Source organism: Falco biarmicus, chromosome 1 (genome assembly GCF_023638135.1).
Source record: "Falco biarmicus isolate bFalBia1 chromosome 1, bFalBia1.pri, whole genome shotgun sequence".
Lineage (NCBI taxonomy): Eukaryota > Metazoa > Chordata > Aves > Falconiformes > Falconidae > Falco > Falco biarmicus.
Window position 1 is genome coordinate 83,347,968 of NC_079288.1, and position 20,610 is coordinate 83,368,577.

The window sequence follows — 20,610 nt, forward strand, 5'->3', positions numbered from 1 at the left end:
ACAAAGTAGTCACCAAATATCACCCAGCCATGCTCAACCTTTCCAAAGCAGTGGAGATCTCCCTCTGAGTTCCTGCGTGAGCGGGAAGAGGGCAGCATTGCTCAGCAATGCTCGAGAATCAAACAGGACGGCATGAGCCGGGATTTCTTCTCTGTTCCCTGAGCTCACCTCTCCCAGCATGGTCTGTCTGTGTATGGGTCATTTCATAGTCAGTGAGGAGAAAGACAGGGAGCCATCTCCTGTAGCTTAAATGCCACCTTGAAGATGAGGTGAAGTAAGCCCTGGCAGGTTTTCTTTCTCTACTCGCTAGAAGGAGAGTTTGGAGGAGGAGCTCACATGAACATGTGTCTATTTGGACAGTCTGTCTAGACTCAACATCTGAAAGCTTCAAGCATCTCCTTGTCAAGCCCACCTGAATCTGTCTTGTGTTAATGACAAAACTACTGTGGGCTTTTCCCTTCCTGCTCTGCCCCTGTGTAGCCCAGCAGTGCAGTATTTACCTCAAAGTCTTTCCCCTTCATACATGAACCTCCTGCAGAGGGTCTCAGCTCCTGTTTAGCACTCCAGGGCAATGTGGAGACAGCATGGCTCCTTCCAGTTGCTTGGCATCATAAATCCTTCCCCTACTGGCTTCATGAACCAAATCAATGCAAAATTGATGCACCTCAGCAAAGATCTGCTGAAGTGCACCAGTCTCCCCTGATTTATGCAAGCTGAGGCTCCATCTTGTCACTGTTTGCTTGTTCCCACCCAGGGATAGTTTGGGTGAGTAATTGATGGTGCTTCCCACTAATGCACCCTCTTCTCCTGTCTCTCAGGGATGTTGCTGCACAGGCAGAAGCTGGCCCTGGGCTGGGCCACCTACCAGCAATTCATCCAGGAGATGTGCTGGGCAAGGCAGCGTGATGCTCAGCAGAACAGGAGCATGATCCTGGGCTTATCTGTTTTGGCAGAAGGTACTGACCTACTAATGGAGATTGTGGCAGCTGCCTCATGCAGGTGACTTACGGCCCTCAGCCTGGCTTTCATTTTTTTAATTTAATTCAGACAGAGACCGGGGACGGTGAAGAGAAGGTGAATGACACAGGAAGGATCCACAAAGGCCCTGTAACCATCTGCCCATCAGTGGGGAGAAGCAGGACAGAGAAAAACAATTATCTTCCAGAAAAGGTTGGAGTGTTGTAAATAATATTTCTTTCATCCCAGTTTCCGTATGGGCCACCCCATGCAGCACAGCCCTGCTTGATGTGGCCTTCCTGGAAATAATGTCACAGCACGGGAACTGCTGCTGTGGCTGCTCGGGTTGCATGAACAGCTTTGACATGGTCATGCACGTGTGAAATACCTGTAAGCTCAGCATCAATGAAAGCAACGAAAATACTTCACTAATGACTCATTACATGAATGTGTCATTTTTTAAATACACAGAAAATCCAAAATGTTTTCAATTGGCAGCTCTTCTTTGTGCATCCTCCCTGCTTTGTTGTGAGGTGGCAGCACGTTTCTCCGCGAGCAGATCTGCTCAGTCAGAGGGACACACATTCAGGCTATTAACATATAGATGGGGCATCTCTGGAGAATAGGATAGGATATGGCACCCCTTCAGACCAGCTCCTACAGGGATTTCTGGGGACAATTTCACAGCAAATGTGATGGTCCTCACCTGGGAGTTAAGTAGACCCTGGATCTCTTCCCTGGTTTAGTCTCTGATTAAATAAAGTGGAGACACATTGCTCTGGCATGATGACAGAGAAAATCTGTACAGTAGGGGAAAATATACACCAGCTGACAAGTCAGTGTCCAGAAGGGAAGAGCACAAGATACCATTTCCAGATCTGCCTTGCGTGACTTCCTTCATACATAAAAGGCTGAAGAATCTTGTCTAAAAGACCTTATCTACACCAGAGGAGTGCTTCTTGCATGTTCCCTTGGCGAACCCTTCGATTGTGGTAGCTCAGACAAGAGCACTGAAAGTATTAACAGCCAGTGGAGCTCAGGAGAGGGAGCACTCAGACTGTGAGATACAAGATATAGAGACCAAAAAAAGTCTTTTATTTAGACTCTCTTTCACTAGACTACTTTGACCCTGACTGGAGAAGTACCTACAACACAGATTTCCAGCACTGGCCAGGTGTCCATGCTGGATACTGCACAGCAAATAAGAGCCTTTCTCATGTTTTTGCTGAAGATGACCACTTAAGCCAGTAAGGGAGAGGTGGGCTGGTGGGAGAGGGGAGCTGGTGGAAGTGGGAACAGGGTAAAAGTAAAGCAGGGAGGTTTTGGGGCTGGCTGGGATTGGAAAGTGTTTCTCAAGCATATTTCTCTGTGTCCATGTTATGCAACAAGCTCAAGTGAATTCCCTCAGGGCCAAATCCTTTCTCAAAGCCTGCTCAGCCTTTTCTTGAAGTTTTGCATGGGGTTGATGGGAGCAGGGAGTCTTCTGGGACAGCCTCATCCCCAGGCAAAGAAGATACTGAGTTCCCTGTGTGGCTGGGGGCAGGAGGCACATCTCTACATTCCCAAGCCTGGGCTTCCCCTGGGAAAGGGCTCTTAAATCAGACGGGGCAGGAGCTGTTTGCAACGTGACTCATCCGCACACTATGAACAAGCAGGCATAAACTGCTCCTGAGCTCTCGTTTCTCACCGGAAAGGCAATTCCACCCTGCTGCCTCACCCCCCCACCTCCCCCTAACACACACATATATTTCAGCTCTGTGTTGAAGTCTCGATTTTGATCTACGATCCTAGAGTGATGTGTGGGCTGGAGCCTGAGCCTGTGTAATGGTTGATCTAGGTGGGAGATTTGTCCCAATGGCAGCTATGTGTGTTGCAGCATCTGTGCCACTCCTGATGGGAGACAGGCTGTTCCCCTTCTCTCTAGTGCCATCGGCATGTGCTTTCATTTGCTCTACACAGTTTCCCAGCTGGGTGGTCAACTGCTGCAGAAGGGGAGGCAGGTCCCCTGTCCTGATGCACATTAGAAGAGGAGTCTTCTGCTAATCCCCTTCTCCATGTTCTCTGCAGGAACTGCTGGGTATCTGAGCACAAAGACAGCCACAGCATCTTCTTGCAGAGGCTGAACTGGTCATCTCAAATCTCTGCTGCAGGGCTGTCCTCTGGGAAAGCGATTGTGATGGACACAGCCCAGTGAGTGGTGCTACAGGTGGCCATGGTAAGTACCAGGATGATTACCTATTTTGCACTGAGAGCTGGGAGTAAAGGTGGGATTTCAGGGACTGAGGCAGTGGAAAAAACTATAAACAGTCGTGAGACCTGGTGCATACTATCATGAGACCCGAGACAAAATGGGCAGAGTTTTGCTGCTGGAATATTCTTCTGAGTAGCAGCATTTGTCCCTGCTCGTTGCAGGAGGTTGGACTAGATGACCTTCAAAGATCCCTTCTCTGACTTTCTGGCTTCCTAGAAAGTGATTTCCAACCAGATCTTACTAGGAGGATATTTTTCACCATGAGGGTGCTCAAACACTGTCTGGAGACCACAGAGGTGGGGGAATCTTAGGGAGGTGTTCATGAGGTGAGGAGACAAGGTCTGAGGCAACCCCATCTAAGCTGGCCCTGCTGGGCCAGGACACCTACATTATTCCATGATTTTCTGATTTATTTTAGGATGTGTTACCTATGCTGTTCTGTGATTACAGCTCCTCAGCCCTCCAAGCTGTCTATGTGATATTGTCCATCAGAGACCTTGAAAGCCTGGAAACCTCCTCTCTTCCAAACCCACCACTGTGTCTATCAAATGTGAAATGTTTGGCAGAGACCTTTTTAAACACGTATTATCATTAAAACCTCCCAATAACCTGAGCTTTTATCATTGTCAGAAAAAGGCTTTTTTGCGGACAGTGAAGGCTACAAAGCTAAAATCACTCAGGCAGTTTCAATTTATATACTTTAAAGAAAACTTGCCCACAAACTTTGTCTCACAGCAAAAAGTAGTGTGTGTTAAAACAGCATTGCTTGTGTCAATTTACTCTCTAAAGCCTTTAGTCTCTAAACACTTGCAGGGAGGGAAATACCCCTGTTATCCAGGGCAGCCGAGTACCAGCCTTGCAGAGCTTCCTCCCCTCCTTTGTATTTAACACCTTTTTCCAGGGTTTGGCCGCCAATTTCAACTAGTGCTGGGTAAGCTGGAATTGAGTTTGCTGTGTTTGTTCGGGAGATTTCTAGGATTTCTGGAAGGAGCAAGGCTGCTCCCAGCCTGAAGATGGCAATGCAGAGCCACCAGTCTGAGACCTGGGAAGGGCTGATGTCCCCGGGCCGGGCAGTGCCCATCACAGCCTTTCTGCTCAGCCCAGTGGCTTTAGTGGTCTGACTTGGGTCTTCTGAATCGATGCCGAAATTAGCCCGGAGTAGATGGTGTAGAGAACTCTCTCCTAGTGCCTGAAAGGTATGACTTTTAATGAGACATCCTTGCAACATTCAGGGATAAGCAAGAAATTAGTTAGAGATACAGCCAAAATATCAAAAGATAATAATAATGACAACAAATAACTTATTCTACAGTAATATCAAGCACACCTAGACCCGATGGTGACAGGGACTGTGTAGACAGAGCAGCACGATTGTCCCTGCCCTAAGGAGTTTGAGATCAAAGGGAATCACCTCTCCTGCTTCTATACTCTGCAGGTGTTTCAACCCACCACCACTTTCCCATGGCGAATTTAACATTTATCTTGCTGCAGGACCTTAGGAAAGTCATGTGCATGGCTGCATTTCCCTGCAAGAAGAGAAGTGCTGGGGGATTTAGCAAAACGACATCTGGCAAGGCCAAGCTCCAAACAGGTACAAGGGTCCAGTTATTCTGCAAAGCTGCCCCCTCTCCCAGTTCTGGCATGGGACACTGCTGATCACAGCCTGTGCAGTGTTTGGTTGGTATAGGCTATTTCCACTGTAGCCAAGTGTAGTGGACTAGTGGCTGCAGAATTTGGAGGGTAGAAATAAGGAAAATGCCTTTAACAAAAATAGGGAAAAAATACTTGCTTGTATGAGAGGCTCCTGAGGAGACAAAGTTTGGTTTCTTTGGGGAACGAGACCATGAGAATAGAGAAGTTCTTAATGGGACGTGTACTTTCGCACCATCTAAAATTAACCCCATAGCCTCATCAATATCTTCTCTTTTGAAAAGACATCATTATCCTGCCTCCCCATGCTGGAGACAGGCTCCTCAAGCTGATTTTGACATTGCTGTGCTACAACCGTTTGTTACACTGACAAGGGCTGTGTCTAGATGAATGCTTGGGGCACATATACAAGGTAATTTCAAGGCATCTTCACTAGGAAAGACACATTGCTAAATGCTAATCAAAATGGGCAGCCATGGTGGAAACAAATGCCTGATTCAGAATATCTGGTTGTGATACACCCCGTCAGGCACACTAATGAGGATATTCAATCAGGCAGACAGATGCTGGGTTTGCTAACCTGGTCCTTAACCATGTGCCAGGGAGAAGGAAGGAAGCTGCTGATTTTGAAGATAAATGTCCTTCCTGGGTATTCTGGCAGTATGCTTGTTCAGGCACTTTCCAGCTTTGGAGACCAGACTTGGAGATAGGGCTCTTAAAACCTGCACTCACATGTTGCAGCCCACATGCCCAGGATCCAGCCTGTTGCATCCCCATCTCCTGCCATTTCTCTTCCCAAAATTTTCTCTAGCCCTCATTGCCCCTTCCCAATATTGGCCTGTTATCTGACATGCAGTGCTTGCTGTTAATGCTTTTTTTCGCCCCCCAACTCCCTGCTGTGAAAATTAATGGGGGACATCTGAGCTGCCTGCTAATACTTCCAGATGACAGAAGGGAGCAGCCGCAGAGTCAGCCTCCCTATTTCCCTGGTGCCTCCAGTGATGCTGCTGTTTTTCGGTGGATGGAGCTTCTTCATGTGAGTGACATAGGCTTGACATGGAAGACTGCTGGGGTGAAAAAGAGGTGAGAAGCTCTAGATAATACTGGCATTACCTCAACACCATCCCTTTTCCGTCCTTTTTCTGGACCACCTGGCTCATGGCACATGGTAACACCCGCTGTGAGCTCAACAGAATTCAAAAAGGGATGCAACATTTGTATGGACAGCATCAGGTTTTACACTAGCAACAAAGTCCAAGGGAAAAATAAACAACCCAGTGCAGAGAAATAAGCTGGGCATGAGTCAAACTGTGGCTGACTGTGGCTAGTGGAGGTTAGGAGTTGTTTTCCAGGACCTTGTCGCCTCTCTATTGCTGTGGTTGACCCTAGGCATATTTCTTTAAAGCATTCAGTGCTGCCCTATGTCCGAAACAGAGGGAATCCCTGGATGAAGGCTGCTCTGATCCACCAGTTCTCTCTGGTGGGAAACTCAGTGGATCCATGAGAAGGACAATCCACTTCAAATCCGAGTGATAGTATCCACAGATCAGTCAGAAACATGTTTCCTTTTAGGACACTCAGTTGGTCCCATCACAAGGTGCACAACCCAGTGAATGCAAATTGTGCAGGTTTTCTCCCCCACACACAACTTCAGGGAAAACAGGTTTTCCGTAAGGCTGGAGCGATGCTTTTTGTGTGAGTGCCTTAGTGCCATCTCCCGGGTGGAAGGGGAAATTCTCATTTTGGAGGTGCAACGTGTGGTCTGAACACCCCTGGCTGTGCAGGTTTAGTCATTCAGCCACCGGGTGTATGAGTGTGACATCAGGATAGCACACTGCCTCATCCTGCTAAATGGCTAAATAAATGTCATCCTTAGGATGTATAATGGAGACGTCTGTTCAGGGAAAAGGATGCTCTGGATTTCATCCCTCATCATCACCGTGAATTTGCAATGAATGTTTTCCATCTTTAATCTTGTCTTTTATATTTCCCAGCATGGAAGAACAGACTGAATGCTGAACTTACTTGGTGCATACTTTATGGGAGAATTCATTCTAAAATGATCAGAAGTCAATCCAATGATGACTATTTATCTACTTTGAGGTTTTCTAGATCTCTCTGCAAATTATCTCATTGGACATTAGAGGTGTAAAACCTCCTTGCTGAATAGTTTAATGAATTACACAGTGCTGAAAGACAGGCTAAAACATGTCTGTGGCCATGCTGGTCCCCACTACAGAACACCCACTTCACCGAAGAGTGATCGAACCCTCAAATGTGTTGGATGCTGTCTGAAGCTTGCATGGGAACAGGCAGAATTCCCACTGCAATAACTTCCATGGAAGAGCACGGTTAAGAAGAACTAGTGGTTTATGACAGAACGGGCATAAATTTTCAGAGGTATTTGTACAAATGTAATTAGAAGCTGAATTTAGCCCAACAGGGTCAAAACATTGGTGCTTGGGATCTCATTAGCATAGTGTGAAATTTGTAAAAGAAAAGCACCTGCAGGAACACCGCTTGGACACCTGCACTGCTCTGCAAACAGCATTGCTTGCTGAACACCAGCATTTCTTGGAAGGCTGCAAGGACATTCAAGGGCTGATCCTTAGCCCCATCACAGAGCAATTGACTTTTCCTTCTGTTTTGAAAAAAATTCTTCCCATGGCCACCACCCAGCCCGCAATGATGCAATAAATAATTCAGCATGTGCTTAACATTAATCCTTATAAATAGTCCCACTACCCTGTTAGGTGCTTATGTTAGAGCAGAACAGCTCTGAACACATCTGTAGTCACACCACTTCGGTGGGCTGAAAAGCAGAGTTCCCATGGATCACCGTGGAGCAGTGATTCCCTGAAGAGGACTCCATCAGTGCAGCATCTCTGATCTCTTCATCACAAGACAACTAACCATGTGCTTAAAGCGATTGTGTGTTTACGAGTTTTGTTGGAACAGGTTTTTCATGTAATGTTTTATAATATAGCGGTGATGGAGAGGGTGAGAAATGCCCTTCTTCAGAGGGGGCTGAAGGAGCAAGACTTAAAGATCAAAACCACCATCTGCTGCAGCCAGATCTCCTCTGGTAAGTCCTGCCCATGGCTCAGCCACCAACCTGAGCAGAAATCATAAGCAGAAGGAAAGAATCTGTCAATTAACATATTTCACCAAACTATGATTTTTGTCAAGGGATGATGATTAAACAAAGTTTTGGGAGTAGTATAGTTTTAATGAAACTTTCCTGGGCTAAGGGCAGATTTGAAAAGAGATAGAGAGAAAGAGAGAGAAGCGAGAAAGGCTTATTGTGAAGTAACCGATAGCTTGGCAGTTGAGAACAAAAGCAACTGCCGACCACTCCTCCCGGTTTTCCTAAAATCAAGTATTTTGCTTTCCAACCAGGCTTGCCTGGCCTCATGCCTGTTTCCGTGTTGTTTCTGTGTGGCAGCTCAGGTTCTGTTAGTGTTTGGGACCACGTCTGCTGGGCTGAAGTGTGGGACGCTACCTTCATAGAAACTCATAAGCACTGAAGTGGTCTTCACTGCCTTTATTTGATCGTGCTTAAATGAAGAGAGGTTCTTTGGCTTGGTTAAAAACTACATGAATCATCCAGTAGGAAATGAAAGAGAATGTATTACTGAGATGTAATGATTCCATTTATGGTATACAGATCTCCCCGATGCTGCCACAAGATAAAAATGAATTTGCAGTTGTAAACGACTACATGATGATGACAAGTCCTCTACATGCTTGGCCTGCGCTCAGCTCAGGGGCAGGTACCATATGCTTGCCTCAGTTCTCCCTCTTTTGGAAGAAAACAGGCATGCCTGCTCTTGGGCTTGGCACTCCTGCACACTGCATGGTCAGCTGGCACATTTCTTGCTGGATTTGCCTCCAGCAGATATAAGCCACATTGGTAAAGCTGTTGGAATTTTCCACTGTTTTTTTTTTTTAATTGGAAAGAACATATTGTGTAATACTAATGCTTTGATTTTGCCCATATTTTTCAGTTCTCCTTTAGTGAGATCAAAATGGAATGTTTCAACCAAAGGTTGAGCTGACCCCAATGTTTTACTTTCCTCTTTAGCTTCTCAGTCACTGGACCTTGGGAAAGTTGTCCTGTGCGTGGCCTGAGCCTTCCCTTTACCTTGCAGGTCATACTGGTGCAGAGGACACATCTCAGGTACTTGGGGACCACATGGTTTTTGTAATACCTAAGCACTGTCACACTCCCAGTGAATGGTGGTTCCATCCAGCCAGGTCTGTCCTCCTAAGGAGGAGACAATCTTACGTGGAACTAAGCCTATATGAAACATCTCCTTTTTTTTCTTTTAACATTGTCAAATGGAAATGTGCTATAAGATTTGCAAATTTAATTCTCATCCTTCCGTGGCCAGCTGGAGACATACAGCTGTATATATCAGCAGTAAAATGAGATGCCAAAGCAACAGATTTTATTTCTCCATAGGCTGCATATCTGGAGAAGATATTCCCACAAATGATACATGGCTCCTGGCTGGTTTGCTGATAATGAGACAGTTAATTAAATAGGTCAGCAGGGCAAACAGTCACATCAGAAAGCTCCTGCTCTAATCAATCTGTGAGACTCTTCCAGCCTGGCTATGCCAGCTGCTGGCGCTTTCAATCTCAGTTCACAGTACAAAATGTCACTGTATTTACCCCTGGAATGTGCATATAAAAGACATAAATAAATATGAAAAGTGAAAACAAGCACTTCAGTGGTTTATGTCAATCAAGCTGTCTTGAGTCTCATGTAGAAGAGCAGATACAGGCTGTGATTTGCTACTGTGTATAATTACCTACACCCTCTTCAATTCAGCTGTGACACATTCTAGCAAAAAAACTCATTTACCTGGAGGGCCAGATCAGCCGCATTGCGCCACAGGTGACGGAGAATCTCCCAAAATCAGATTACCTTTCTCATTCTGGCATGATCACCCTTGTGCATTCTTGCTGAGAACTTGGGCTCGTGTACCCTGAAAGCTGCATCCAAAGGCTATTGAATTCCCTGGAAAAGTATCTGTTTATTTCAAGAGGCTTAGCCTTTATAGCAGTTGAATAAAAATTAGTAAGAGGAGCCCCTGCCATGGCTCTTTGCTTGCAGTCCCATGGCTGAATGAGCTCACCCTCCCCATCGCCCTTCCTTGCCCTGGTGCCTGCAGCGGTTACAGCTCCCTGCCATAAAACCAGTAAAACCAATATTGCTGTTACTAGTCCCAGCCTGCAGGTTTTAGGCTAACTCTGCCTCATGCTAGCTTTGCAAGGCACTGGTGCTGAGTTAGGTTAGTTTACATGATCATGCTGCACAGACTGGTGCTGGGTACTATATGTGATGGGGCACTTAAAAATAGTGGTTCTAGCTCAAAAAGAGCCCCTAAAGCTACAAACACCCCCTTCAGAGGGTTTTTGACCTAATTTGATCACCCACCTTTTCCAGGGCAGAGTCAGCTGCCCTTACAGTCACCCTCATCCTAACCATGCCAGCACATGGTGCTGGGTGAAACCCACCTGGCTTTTTAAATGGCTTTGTGGCCCAAGCGGTTTTTCACTCTGAAGGAACACTGCATTGAGCGGGACCCTCCCTTCCCCCCAAATTTCACCTCTGGGAAGGAGAAGGAAAGTACCTCAGTGTGAGCCCCAGACTCCCATGCCTGCACCTGCTGGGGAGGGAAGGACTGGCTGGGTTGGGGAGTGGATGGACGGGGATGCTCCTGGGGATGGGGCTTGTGCGACAGGACAGAAATCTCAGAGGCTGGAGATGAAATGCTCCGTCTGAGTCACCTCAGCTCTGCAATGCAGGTGCTTTCCCATCACTGTATTCCCGACTGTTTTGACCACTCTTCTGGGGATGACCAATATCTGAGTCATTCCCTTATAAAGCTGCTTCTGGATTCACATTTTCCACGGTTGCTGCACATCCTGTAAATGATGTTTTCCTATTCAAGTACCAGTTTTTCTTCCCCTTGGAGATGGCAAGAATCCTGTCCTCTGTCCCTTGATCACTCAAAACCTTGACCAATATGAATAATTAATAGTCTTATCTGGGGGATGACATTGAAAACTTGGTTTTTTGTTTATTTCCACATTTAAACAAACCATGGAGAACGGGTTTAAAAGGAATCCTGAAGGCACATCTATGCTGCTAAATGAGTGGGCCAGGGAAATCAGCTGAAGCACTGGACCACTGTGGTCCACACAGCTGTATTGGCTTACTCCACAGCTCTCCAAGACAACCCTGCTATAGAGGACTAGCCTCAAATAGTGTGGATGAAAGTCAGCTATGGCTGCTCAGTCTTGTGGCCAGAGTTTGGTCTTGACCATTTCTTCTTTAGCCCTGTGTCTGTATACATCTCTGTGAATGTATCTATAAATATGTGTGTGTCTCGACCTAATTATATGCACAGTACTGTATTTGCAGGAAATGTAGCACGCTCACCCCTTGCTCCAGATGTCTGGCATCCGAAGTGTCCAAGTTACAGCTCCTCTTAATCAGTCCCTTGTGCATCATACTGTACCTCCCGCACCCAGTTGCCATCTGCCATTTATCTATCATGAACCATTCATTCACACAAGTCTTTTATTGTCATGTTAAGCACCCAGGCAAGCTGCAGCAATCATCAGCTTTGCGAGTTCAAGTTTTAATGCCCTACTTGGATATTCCCCGGCTGCACACCGTCCTCCATACAGCACCACTTACTGAGGGCCAACCTTTGCTCATCTTGTGACACTGTAAAGATATTTATTGAGATGTGCAACAACAATCAACATTCAACTCTTCTAGCTTGTGTCAGGTGCTGTCATCGTGTAGTTTTTCTGGCAGCAACGATTGCAGAGAGCTGAAAACGGATGGTTACATATCTGACGCAGCTGAGAGGGAAGCATGTTTAACTGCCAGATCACAAATGGTAAGTGGTAATATCCATTAGTGCCAGAAGCATTGTGGTAGTCCCTGCGTGCCCTTCACCTCCAGGTTAGCACTAATTGCATTGCCAGGCTTGGCCATACAGCGCAACACACAGTGACAACTAAAATCGCTTTTCCTGTGAAGAAAGCTCAGAGATAGTAACCAACTGACTATAAATCTCCACTGGCAACTAATGAAAAATCTGCGTTTTTCCTTCCCATTCTGTGGCCAGAAATACAGCACCCGTACACTGCTGAAGCCTATTATGGGTTAGTGGGCATTTTGCAATAATAAGGTGGGGTAGGCACTTGCTTCAGTCAGTCTATTGTGCCAAGGGCAAGATGAAACCTCAGCTTTTCATGTTGTGAATAAAATATTAAGCTCCTGGCGTTTTGGTTTGTTTTGTGAGCAATGAATAACAAGAGAATTGGTGTGGTCTGACACTGAGCTGGAAACTTCAGCACAGCTCAGACTAGATTATCTTCAGCCTTTTTCTGACCTTTAGCCTCAGACTTTTTTTTTTTTTTTTTTACTGCAGAAGAACTTGCTCCCAAGTGCGGACCACTGATGACTACTAACACAGGTGTGTGTCATCGCTGTGGGGTTTTGCGTTCAAATGATCGTACTGTAGCAGTGATACAGTTTTTTGGAACTGTAAACTGGAATTTGGAAAGACAGCAGCAGATCACCAGTCAGAGTCTCATGGAGCAGAGTCTGAAAACCAGTACAGCCATAGATCTCACTGGGGCCTTTGGCTTATATCAGGAGTCTCAAGAACAGAACAGGAAAGAGTGCTGTAAGTAGGTTTAAATCCTTGATGCATCCCTGTTCAGACTCATGGCTTGTTTTCCTCTAGGTATTTCCAAGCTGCAGTGAGCACTTTGGCCATTGCTTGCAAGGCTGCCCATAGGATGCGCTGTATAGGGCACCATAGTCTATGCCACAAGCAGACTGAACATGCCACAGAGGACACAGAGGAGTGGGTATTCCTCTGTGGGAGGGCTCAGAAAGCTGTAGGTCAGTCCTACTGTGGAGCTCTGTGTTGTTTTCATGAACAGATCTCTGAGTGCCTACAGGAGCCCTGCAGACTCCAGAAAATTCCTCCCCCATATTTGTTCATCCCCACCTGACATCCCAGCTGACCAGGCTTGGCAGACACTGTCTGATGCACTTGCTAAAGGATTCCTGTAGGCAAAAAGGAAAACTAAACTTCCGACTTTTTTTTTTTTCAACATTGAAAATGTGTTTTTGAAATGCGAGTCACTTCCCAAAGAGTCCCAGTGACTTAGAGGTCGATGGCTGTGCCATAAAGGGACTTAAGTACACAAGCCCAAATGTATGGCTTTGAAAGCTGTACCTAGGCAGCACTGGAAGCCCGTGTGTCCCTGTGCTTTTAGTAGGAAGGGTCTTTAGGGAGCTCATCATCTAACAAAGAAAGAGGATCCTAATAGTTTTTCAGTGGTGGTCTAATCCAATTCATGTTTGGGTTATCATTTGGAACTGATGCTCAAACCTTTCAAGCAGGACTTCACCTTATACACCTGCTGAGAAGGGAGAGTCTGGGGAGCCAGGCTGGGATGGGGGATGCTCTCCAAACCCTTCTGCTTTGGTGCGGTTCCTGTTCACACCGAGTTCCCATCACTCATCATGGCTGGCAGGGACCTGCGGGTCCGTGGGTCCAGGTGCTTGCAGAACACTGGAAAATTGCTGAGTATGGTAACAAGGTGCTTTTCAGCAAGGGTGCCCAGGAACACTCAGAGCATTCATCTCACAGTGCTGTTATCCTCTTTCAGGCACTCTTCTGTCTGAGTTTGGTGCCTTTAAACCCACTGTGATGCAAAGGGAGACCTGGGCATGTGGGAAATGTGATCCAGAAACAGCTGGGAATGGGAAGCTGCTGGACATAACCATGGAGTGATGTTGAGCCCAACCCTTCTCTGGGAAATCAGGCAACTTCCCCCACTTTGAGGAGGAAAGAAAAAAACATCTCCTGCTGTTCATGGCCTTTTCCATGAGGCTTAGCCAGGAATGCCTCCTTATGTGGGGATCTGGTGGTAAGAGCTGTGGCTGGGAGGAGATGACACTCAGATAGCTGTGGAAGAGCATCTGAAAAAGCTTACTCTGTTCCTCTGTTCACCAAAACTAGTTTCTACCTACTATTGGATAAAAAAATTAAAACATTTGTTTCTCAGTTTAGAAAAAATAAGTCTTTGGGTTTCCCATTTCCCAGTGGTTTTGCCAACCAATAGGCCCCATCTAAAGAGATAAAGAATGCTGAACAGGAAATTAAATCTTTACAAAGCAGGCTTTTTTTTTGCTTAAACACAGAACTGGGAAGGTAAAGTTAAAATCCAAGCACCACACAGTCAAAACAGGCTGGTTTTCATGTGTCAGAGTTTGAAATTAAAAATATAGATTGATTCCAGCCACAGCTTTTTTATACCACATTTATCCTTGATAGAGATGAGGGTGAGTTGTGGGAGAAGGATGCCACTGCAGAAGTGTAGTGGAATGAAGCTGGGTTAATTAGCATTGATAATATACAGCTGGGGGCTGGTTTCAGTGGCAGCGGGTTGGCCGATGTAGACAAGGTGCAGGTGTGGCTGGTTCTGTTAAGGGAGCCAATGAAGAGAGAGCAGCCGAGGAAGAAGAGGAGAGAGACAGAATGCATGCCCTGGATAAGAGGAAGGCAGCAGAGGGACTGGCATGAAGAGTATGCTGACACGAGATGGTAAAAGACATTGTTGCAGCTTGATAGTCTGGAGAGTGCTGCCACACAGAAGGAATAGCCAAATGGGACATTGTTGCTAGTAACCTATAAATTATACACAGAGAATTGCTGCTTGTTTAATCTTACACTTAAAGCCAATCAATACATTTTCTAGTCTGCACTGATGGAAGCTCACGGGCTTGCCTGGGTAACCTGGCAGCATGTTTTGGGTGAGCATTGTCTCTTGCTAATTCCTTACCTCTGATGAGCCACTTCTGCCTCTGCAATGAATTCTCACATTGCTGTGGTAACATATTTTTGTTATTTTATGTTACACCAGAAGCCAGTGAAGAAGCACTCCTAGGTACCTCCACCTAAGGAGTTTAGAAAGGGTATTTTTCTTCTTTGAAAAGATATGAGCACTGGGTTTTCTTTTTATTGCTTTCACATAGATTCAGTCTTACAGAAAAGCAATTTCACCTGAGATTAATTTATCCTTATAAAATAACCCTGTCTCCACTTTAGAAGTGGTTGGTTTTCACTGTATGTGGCTTATTTTTCAACCAAACTAAAAATATTTTTGCTTTTTAGTGGGATTTTTCATTTTCTTACTAAATGCAATAAAGTTTATGAAGAGTCAGAAATAAGTTTCCCTTTTCCCCACTATCAAGCATGAAATACTGGGTTTCAGACTCATCCTCCTAACAGAAATGTTTTCTGTAACCTGCTATCCCACTGCAATGGGATTTTTTTTGTTTTGAGTAAGCATAAACCAATAAGTAGACTGAAGTCTTTTTTTTAAAATCAACATCATCAGCCACCTCATCTGGACACCAAATGTCTGAAGATCCTCTCAAGATGTTGTACAGAGGAGACAGTAACGCTTTCTTTTATCATGCCTTTCTTTTATGGTTCTATTCAGGCATTTTTTGCCAGGCTTATTCTAGTTTTTGAGACCAATCTGGTTAAAACAAGTATTATCATTCAAGTGGCAGAGGATGCTGGCACAGATCAATTACTGAACACGCTCTTGCTTTAACAGCCTAGCTGCAGAATTGCATATATTGGCTTTGCAATCCACAGAAGCACGGCGCCCACAACTGAAATGCTGCTTATTTTTTAAATGACAGCCTTTCTATCAGAGGAACCTGGGGAATATGGTCAATACATAAATCAACACATTGGGAAAAAGAAATCAAGTTGCAGGGTTCTGCTCTGAGATCTTCAATTTTGTGAGTCATGCAATTCACAAGCAAAGGTTAAAAATGTTCTTGGGCTTTAATTTGTCGTAACATAGGGGTTGCCACACTTTACTGACTTCTGTGTCTCTTAATAAAAATATGGAGAAATTTCATATGCAAATTCTCTTTCTAATGCATGTTTAATTAGAAACTTAATTGACTCGAGCTAAGTATTTCTGAACTCTGGTAAAGAAAATGAACATTTAAAGTTCCCTTAAGGCCATCATACCAAGCACTAGCCAGAAAAATAGCATTTTGTTTTACCAAAATTAAAGGCTTTAACATGACACTATGTGAGACCAAGACCTGTCAAACATCCAAAGGGGCAGCGGGTAGGACAGCTGGGTCCAAACTGGGCAGAGTGGGGACACCCTAGACTGTTGCAGGTTTTTTTCTTTTACCAGAAACTCTGTTTTGCTTTCTGTTCCCCAATAATTCTTTTTATGTTTTTTTTTGTTGGTTTTTTTTTTTTTTGGGTGGGTGGGGAGGGTCTCTATTTCTATAATATTTTTGCTTCTTTTTAATGAAGTATTTGCTTCTTTTTAATGAAGCATTTCCCAAGCAGTCACCTCACTGGAAAGTGCTTGAATTGCTCTAATTAAAGCAGCCCTTGAGGACATCTTGTGTTTTCATTAAAAAAGGAACAGGATATGATACTCTCCATTACTGCTCTGTGCAACGTGAACTCTAAAAAAAATAAAAAATCCAATTATCAGAAAAATCATCTTCATATACCTTTTAATATTCTGCAATAAATTAGAAAAACATCTGATGGCCTGAGATCTGATGACCCATCAAAGGGACCTGTTCCCCAGGATGAAGCTTTGGGAACTGCGCGTTCAAGGCTTGTGTTTGGGGAGTTGACTTGTAGCTAAATCTCTGCAAATGTACAAGAGCAAAACCTGCACTACAGAGACTGAACTGGGCAGCTCACAGCTTCGGGAGCACCAGGAACTCAGGCAAACATCATCATGCAAGCTGCTTTTTCAACTAAGGAGACTTTTGAATCAGCTTGAGGAAGCTGAGATAAAGCAAGCCCACAGGTCCTCTTCCAAACTAAGCTCTCCTTGTAGGGGTCTTGCTGAAGTTCAAGCATGCTGGTGTTCTGCCCAGCGAGAGGAGGGCAGGACCTCGGTGCACAGCGAGGCTTTCTTTGGGTTGGCTCTCCTGGCTCCAAAAGCAGAGAGTTGCACAGCCTGAGCGGTGCGATGCAAAGAGTAAAGCTTTGCTTCAGGTAGCGTCAGCTGTTGGACTCAAACCTGACAGTGCCTCCCACTAATGTCCTGGAAAACCTGAAGGTCACTCTGTCTTTAATCTGCTTTTCTAGAGGTGCCTGATTTGGGAAATACCAGCTTTGTGGCTATGGATGGTGTCACCTTAGATCTATGGAATAAATGACAACTTCATCATCATAATCAGAAAAAGGTAGTTCTGCAAAGAAAAGAAAAGATGTCAGAACATCTAACCTGTGTTCTTGTTTATATCTGGTTCCTTTTCTATATTCAGATTTTTCTTATCTAACTTGATTAAAAATGATTTACTAAAACTAAATAAATAGTCTGAATACCAATTCTTTGAATCTGATCTATATTTATCTAGCATAAATCATATTTATCTAGCGTAAGTCAGGGTCAAATAAACCAACACAGGCTTGTATGAAGAAATATTGTCCCTGCCTTTTGCACTGTCCAGCTGGATTAAAAGGGGACATCTCTGTAACCACCTTTGGAGAGAGAAGAGGGATACCTCTCACCAGCTGCTGAGCACCCCTCATCTGCCAGAGCCTGCTCTTCCCCCCTCTCCAACTGAGCTATCTGTGGAGCTTCCTAGGCATCTCAGTCAAAATTACCCAGGTCAGCTTAAATGTAGCCGACAGGTTTGTCTCTAGCAGCTGAATTTGACTAAAATAAGCGTTAGTGTGTGCACACAGGCAGTACTCTGGCAAAGCAGCAAGAGATGTGGGGGCAGGGTCATGGGGCTCTGACCCTGTGCAACCCAGCATGGGCATCATTCCCTTAGTGCCTCTGCTGCAAATATGTGCAAAGCCTTCAGGCAAATACCTTCTCTGAGCAATAAAAGAGGCTTTATTTAGAGCCTGATCTAGCAGCTTCACTAGACTTTGGAGCAGATCCATTGACAAAGAGTTAAAGTGCAGCTTTGGCAGAATTAAAGTGTTTAAGTACAATAGACCCAGTATTAAAACAAGCAGCCAAAACGTAAAGAGGGCCAGGTACCTGAGATGTCAAAGACAACTGTCCCAGGGAATTTCTATAAGGAGAACTTGCTTAGAGACCTAAAATCCTCCTGAGTGCACCTAGAGGAGCACATGATAGCTTTGGGTAAACACCTAGCTACTTATCTCTAGACTGATGCTACCTGGGAATTCATAAGTAAGGCAAACCTGTGCTTAAAACCTATCAGAATCACATACAGCACAGCTAGGATGCACAGAGAGGAGGGAACAGCTGACATTTGGCTAATAATAGTAATAATTCCATTCAACAAGTGCAAAGTCCTGCACCTGGGGAGGAGCAACTCTATATGCTGGGGGTTATCCGGCTGGAAAGCAGCTTGGCAGAAAAGGGTCTGGAGGTCCTGGTGAACACCCAGTTGAACATGAGCCAGCAACTTGCCCTTGCATCCAAGAAGACCAGAGGCTTTCCGCTGGGTGCAGACAGCATGATCTGAGTGTAGCACAGCCACAGAGCTAATACAGACCCTAAACTCTACAGAATGTTCCTCCAGCACCGTGCTCTCCAAAGGATGGGGATAGAATTCATGGAAAAAAAGCAGAAAAGGAGGAATATTTATCCTTTTATTATAGAAATATTAACTTCTGCTCTGTAATGTTGAATCCCAGTTTCCCATGAAAGCAGTCCTTTGAGTGAAAAATAGGATGTAGCCACCCTGCTTTTGTTAAGTACAGAGTTTTCTTAGTGTGTGCACACACATATACATAAATATATATCACAGCTTTGAATATTCCATCTTAGATATGTCAGTGACAGAAACTCAGACACCAAAAGCATGTAACATGGAAATGGGAGAAAAGTACCTGTTGCCTCACTGAGATGACAAAGGCATCCAGCAGAATTAAAGATTTCCAAATTCTATGGAGATCAGATTGCCAGAGCCGAAGCCAGCTATGAAAAACAGAATAACCAAAAAGTAGGCAAATCTGTGTTTTAATATTCCAGATCAGGCAGTGGAAAGCAGATAGATTATTAGTATTTTAAAGGAGGTCTTTGGGGGTCCTTAGGGTTCAGCCTGACACAGTTGGCAACAGAAATATTTTTTTGGACTTTGTTCATAAATTATTGGCTAGATAAAGCAATTTGTGTTATAGATCCACACAGAGACAGCACCTGGTGCACTGCTTTCTGTGAATGCCTGGGAGAGAATTAGCAAGCTGGATGTTCAGGGGGAAAGGGGAAAAACAAATATGAGAAAGCAAAGAGCTGATACAGAGGTCTGCTGGGCAGGTACAGTTCATTGGCAAGGCAATGTACACACTCACACACATATCCCCCCGCCCCGCCCACCCCCCCCACCCCCACCCCCCCAGTTTCTGTTGTCCTTATCAATGATGCAAGTTTTTCATTCCCTTCCCCACTTTCTTTATATTTGTTTCTGGAAAGGACAAGGGTTTGATGAGATGGAGTTTTGTCCTGCTACTAACGAGCTATGTATTCCAGCTCATAGGAGTTCATCTTCTTAGCAGACAAGATGGAATCAGCCGCTTTTATATCATAACCTCTTAAATGAAGTTTCCCTCTCTCCTGCTCCTTCTGAGACCCAGCAGATGCAATTGTGCAGTGGCAGATGGCACAGCTGGACAGAGGTGCCAGGAGCTGCTGGTGCTTTGCATGCAAGCCCGTAACAACCCACCAACATGTGCAATGATGCTCGCTGGCTCCCAAACTGTTTCATTTTTTATCTTCCTTCACTGACCTCGCATTTATATTTAAGCCCTTCTCTTGCCATCCAGATTTTATGGCCAAGTAAGATAAGCACATCCTAAAAAAAAAGAAAAAAAAAAATCCTTAGAGTATAACATCTAATTTCCAACACATGCTCCTTTAATCTCCCCAGGGCTTACTTAACTTTGGAGCAAAATACCCTTGCCAGAGTTTGATTTCCCATCACCTTGAAGCAGCATGTTTCTCATCCTGCTAGTTTAAACATATCCTGTTTCTACAAACACTTCCATATATATTCAGATCAGGTGCGTATTCTCAGCACAACCGTGGGCAATTATCCCACACTTTCCGGTGGAACAGCAGCGCTTTAACTGCTCCATTCAACTTTCCACCCATGGAGCTGCAAGGCATATTGCAGCATTAGTTAAGCTTAAAAAGACAGGTGATGGTATGGTTTCTGTATGTGAATGCTCTATGGATTTAGCATCACCAAGTTACTGAAGTTAGTAAAGGGTTTTTTCTGTATTGGCAAAGGAGTTAAGTTATACAGCTCTAAAGCATTTTCTAACCATATTTGTGATTTTATTGCAATGTACTTGGGGGGAATTATGTTCTTTAAAAAAAAAGGGTATTTGCTGCAAAAAATTGTGTGTAGACAGGCTTTGAGGTCTGTAAATATTTTGAGATTCTTGCGTGAAAATATGAAATACCAACCTTGCCAGACAACATTTTATTCTTCAGCTATGAATCACATCAGTAAACAAGTCTCTCCTGGATTCGAGATGAAATGTCTGGGAAAAAAGATTATTAGTTTGCTGTTGGCTGCACTCTTCAGTGTAAGCTATGGTCTGTGTTATTTTGTATTTACGTCCATTCCACTCGATCTGGGTGGGCAGTGATAAGATTTGAAAGGAGATATTAAATTAAAGCTAAAAATAAACGACAGTTGTATTTGCCCA

The 20,610-nt window shown here is 44.6% G+C and overlaps 1 long non-coding RNA gene across 1 annotated transcript; it reads left to right on the forward strand.

Annotated features, from left to right (window-relative positions):
• The first annotated feature begins 821 nt into the window (after positions 1 to 821).
• On the forward strand, positions 822 to 9,573 carry LOC130143837 (uncharacterized). Its single transcript, XR_008819894.1, has 5 exons — positions 822 to 956; positions 1,048 to 1,170; positions 3,025 to 3,172; positions 4,700 to 5,941; positions 6,853 to 9,573. It is a non-coding gene; the product is annotated as an uncharacterized LOC130143837 (long non-coding RNA).
• Positions 9,574 to 20,610: the final 11,037 nt, after the last annotated feature.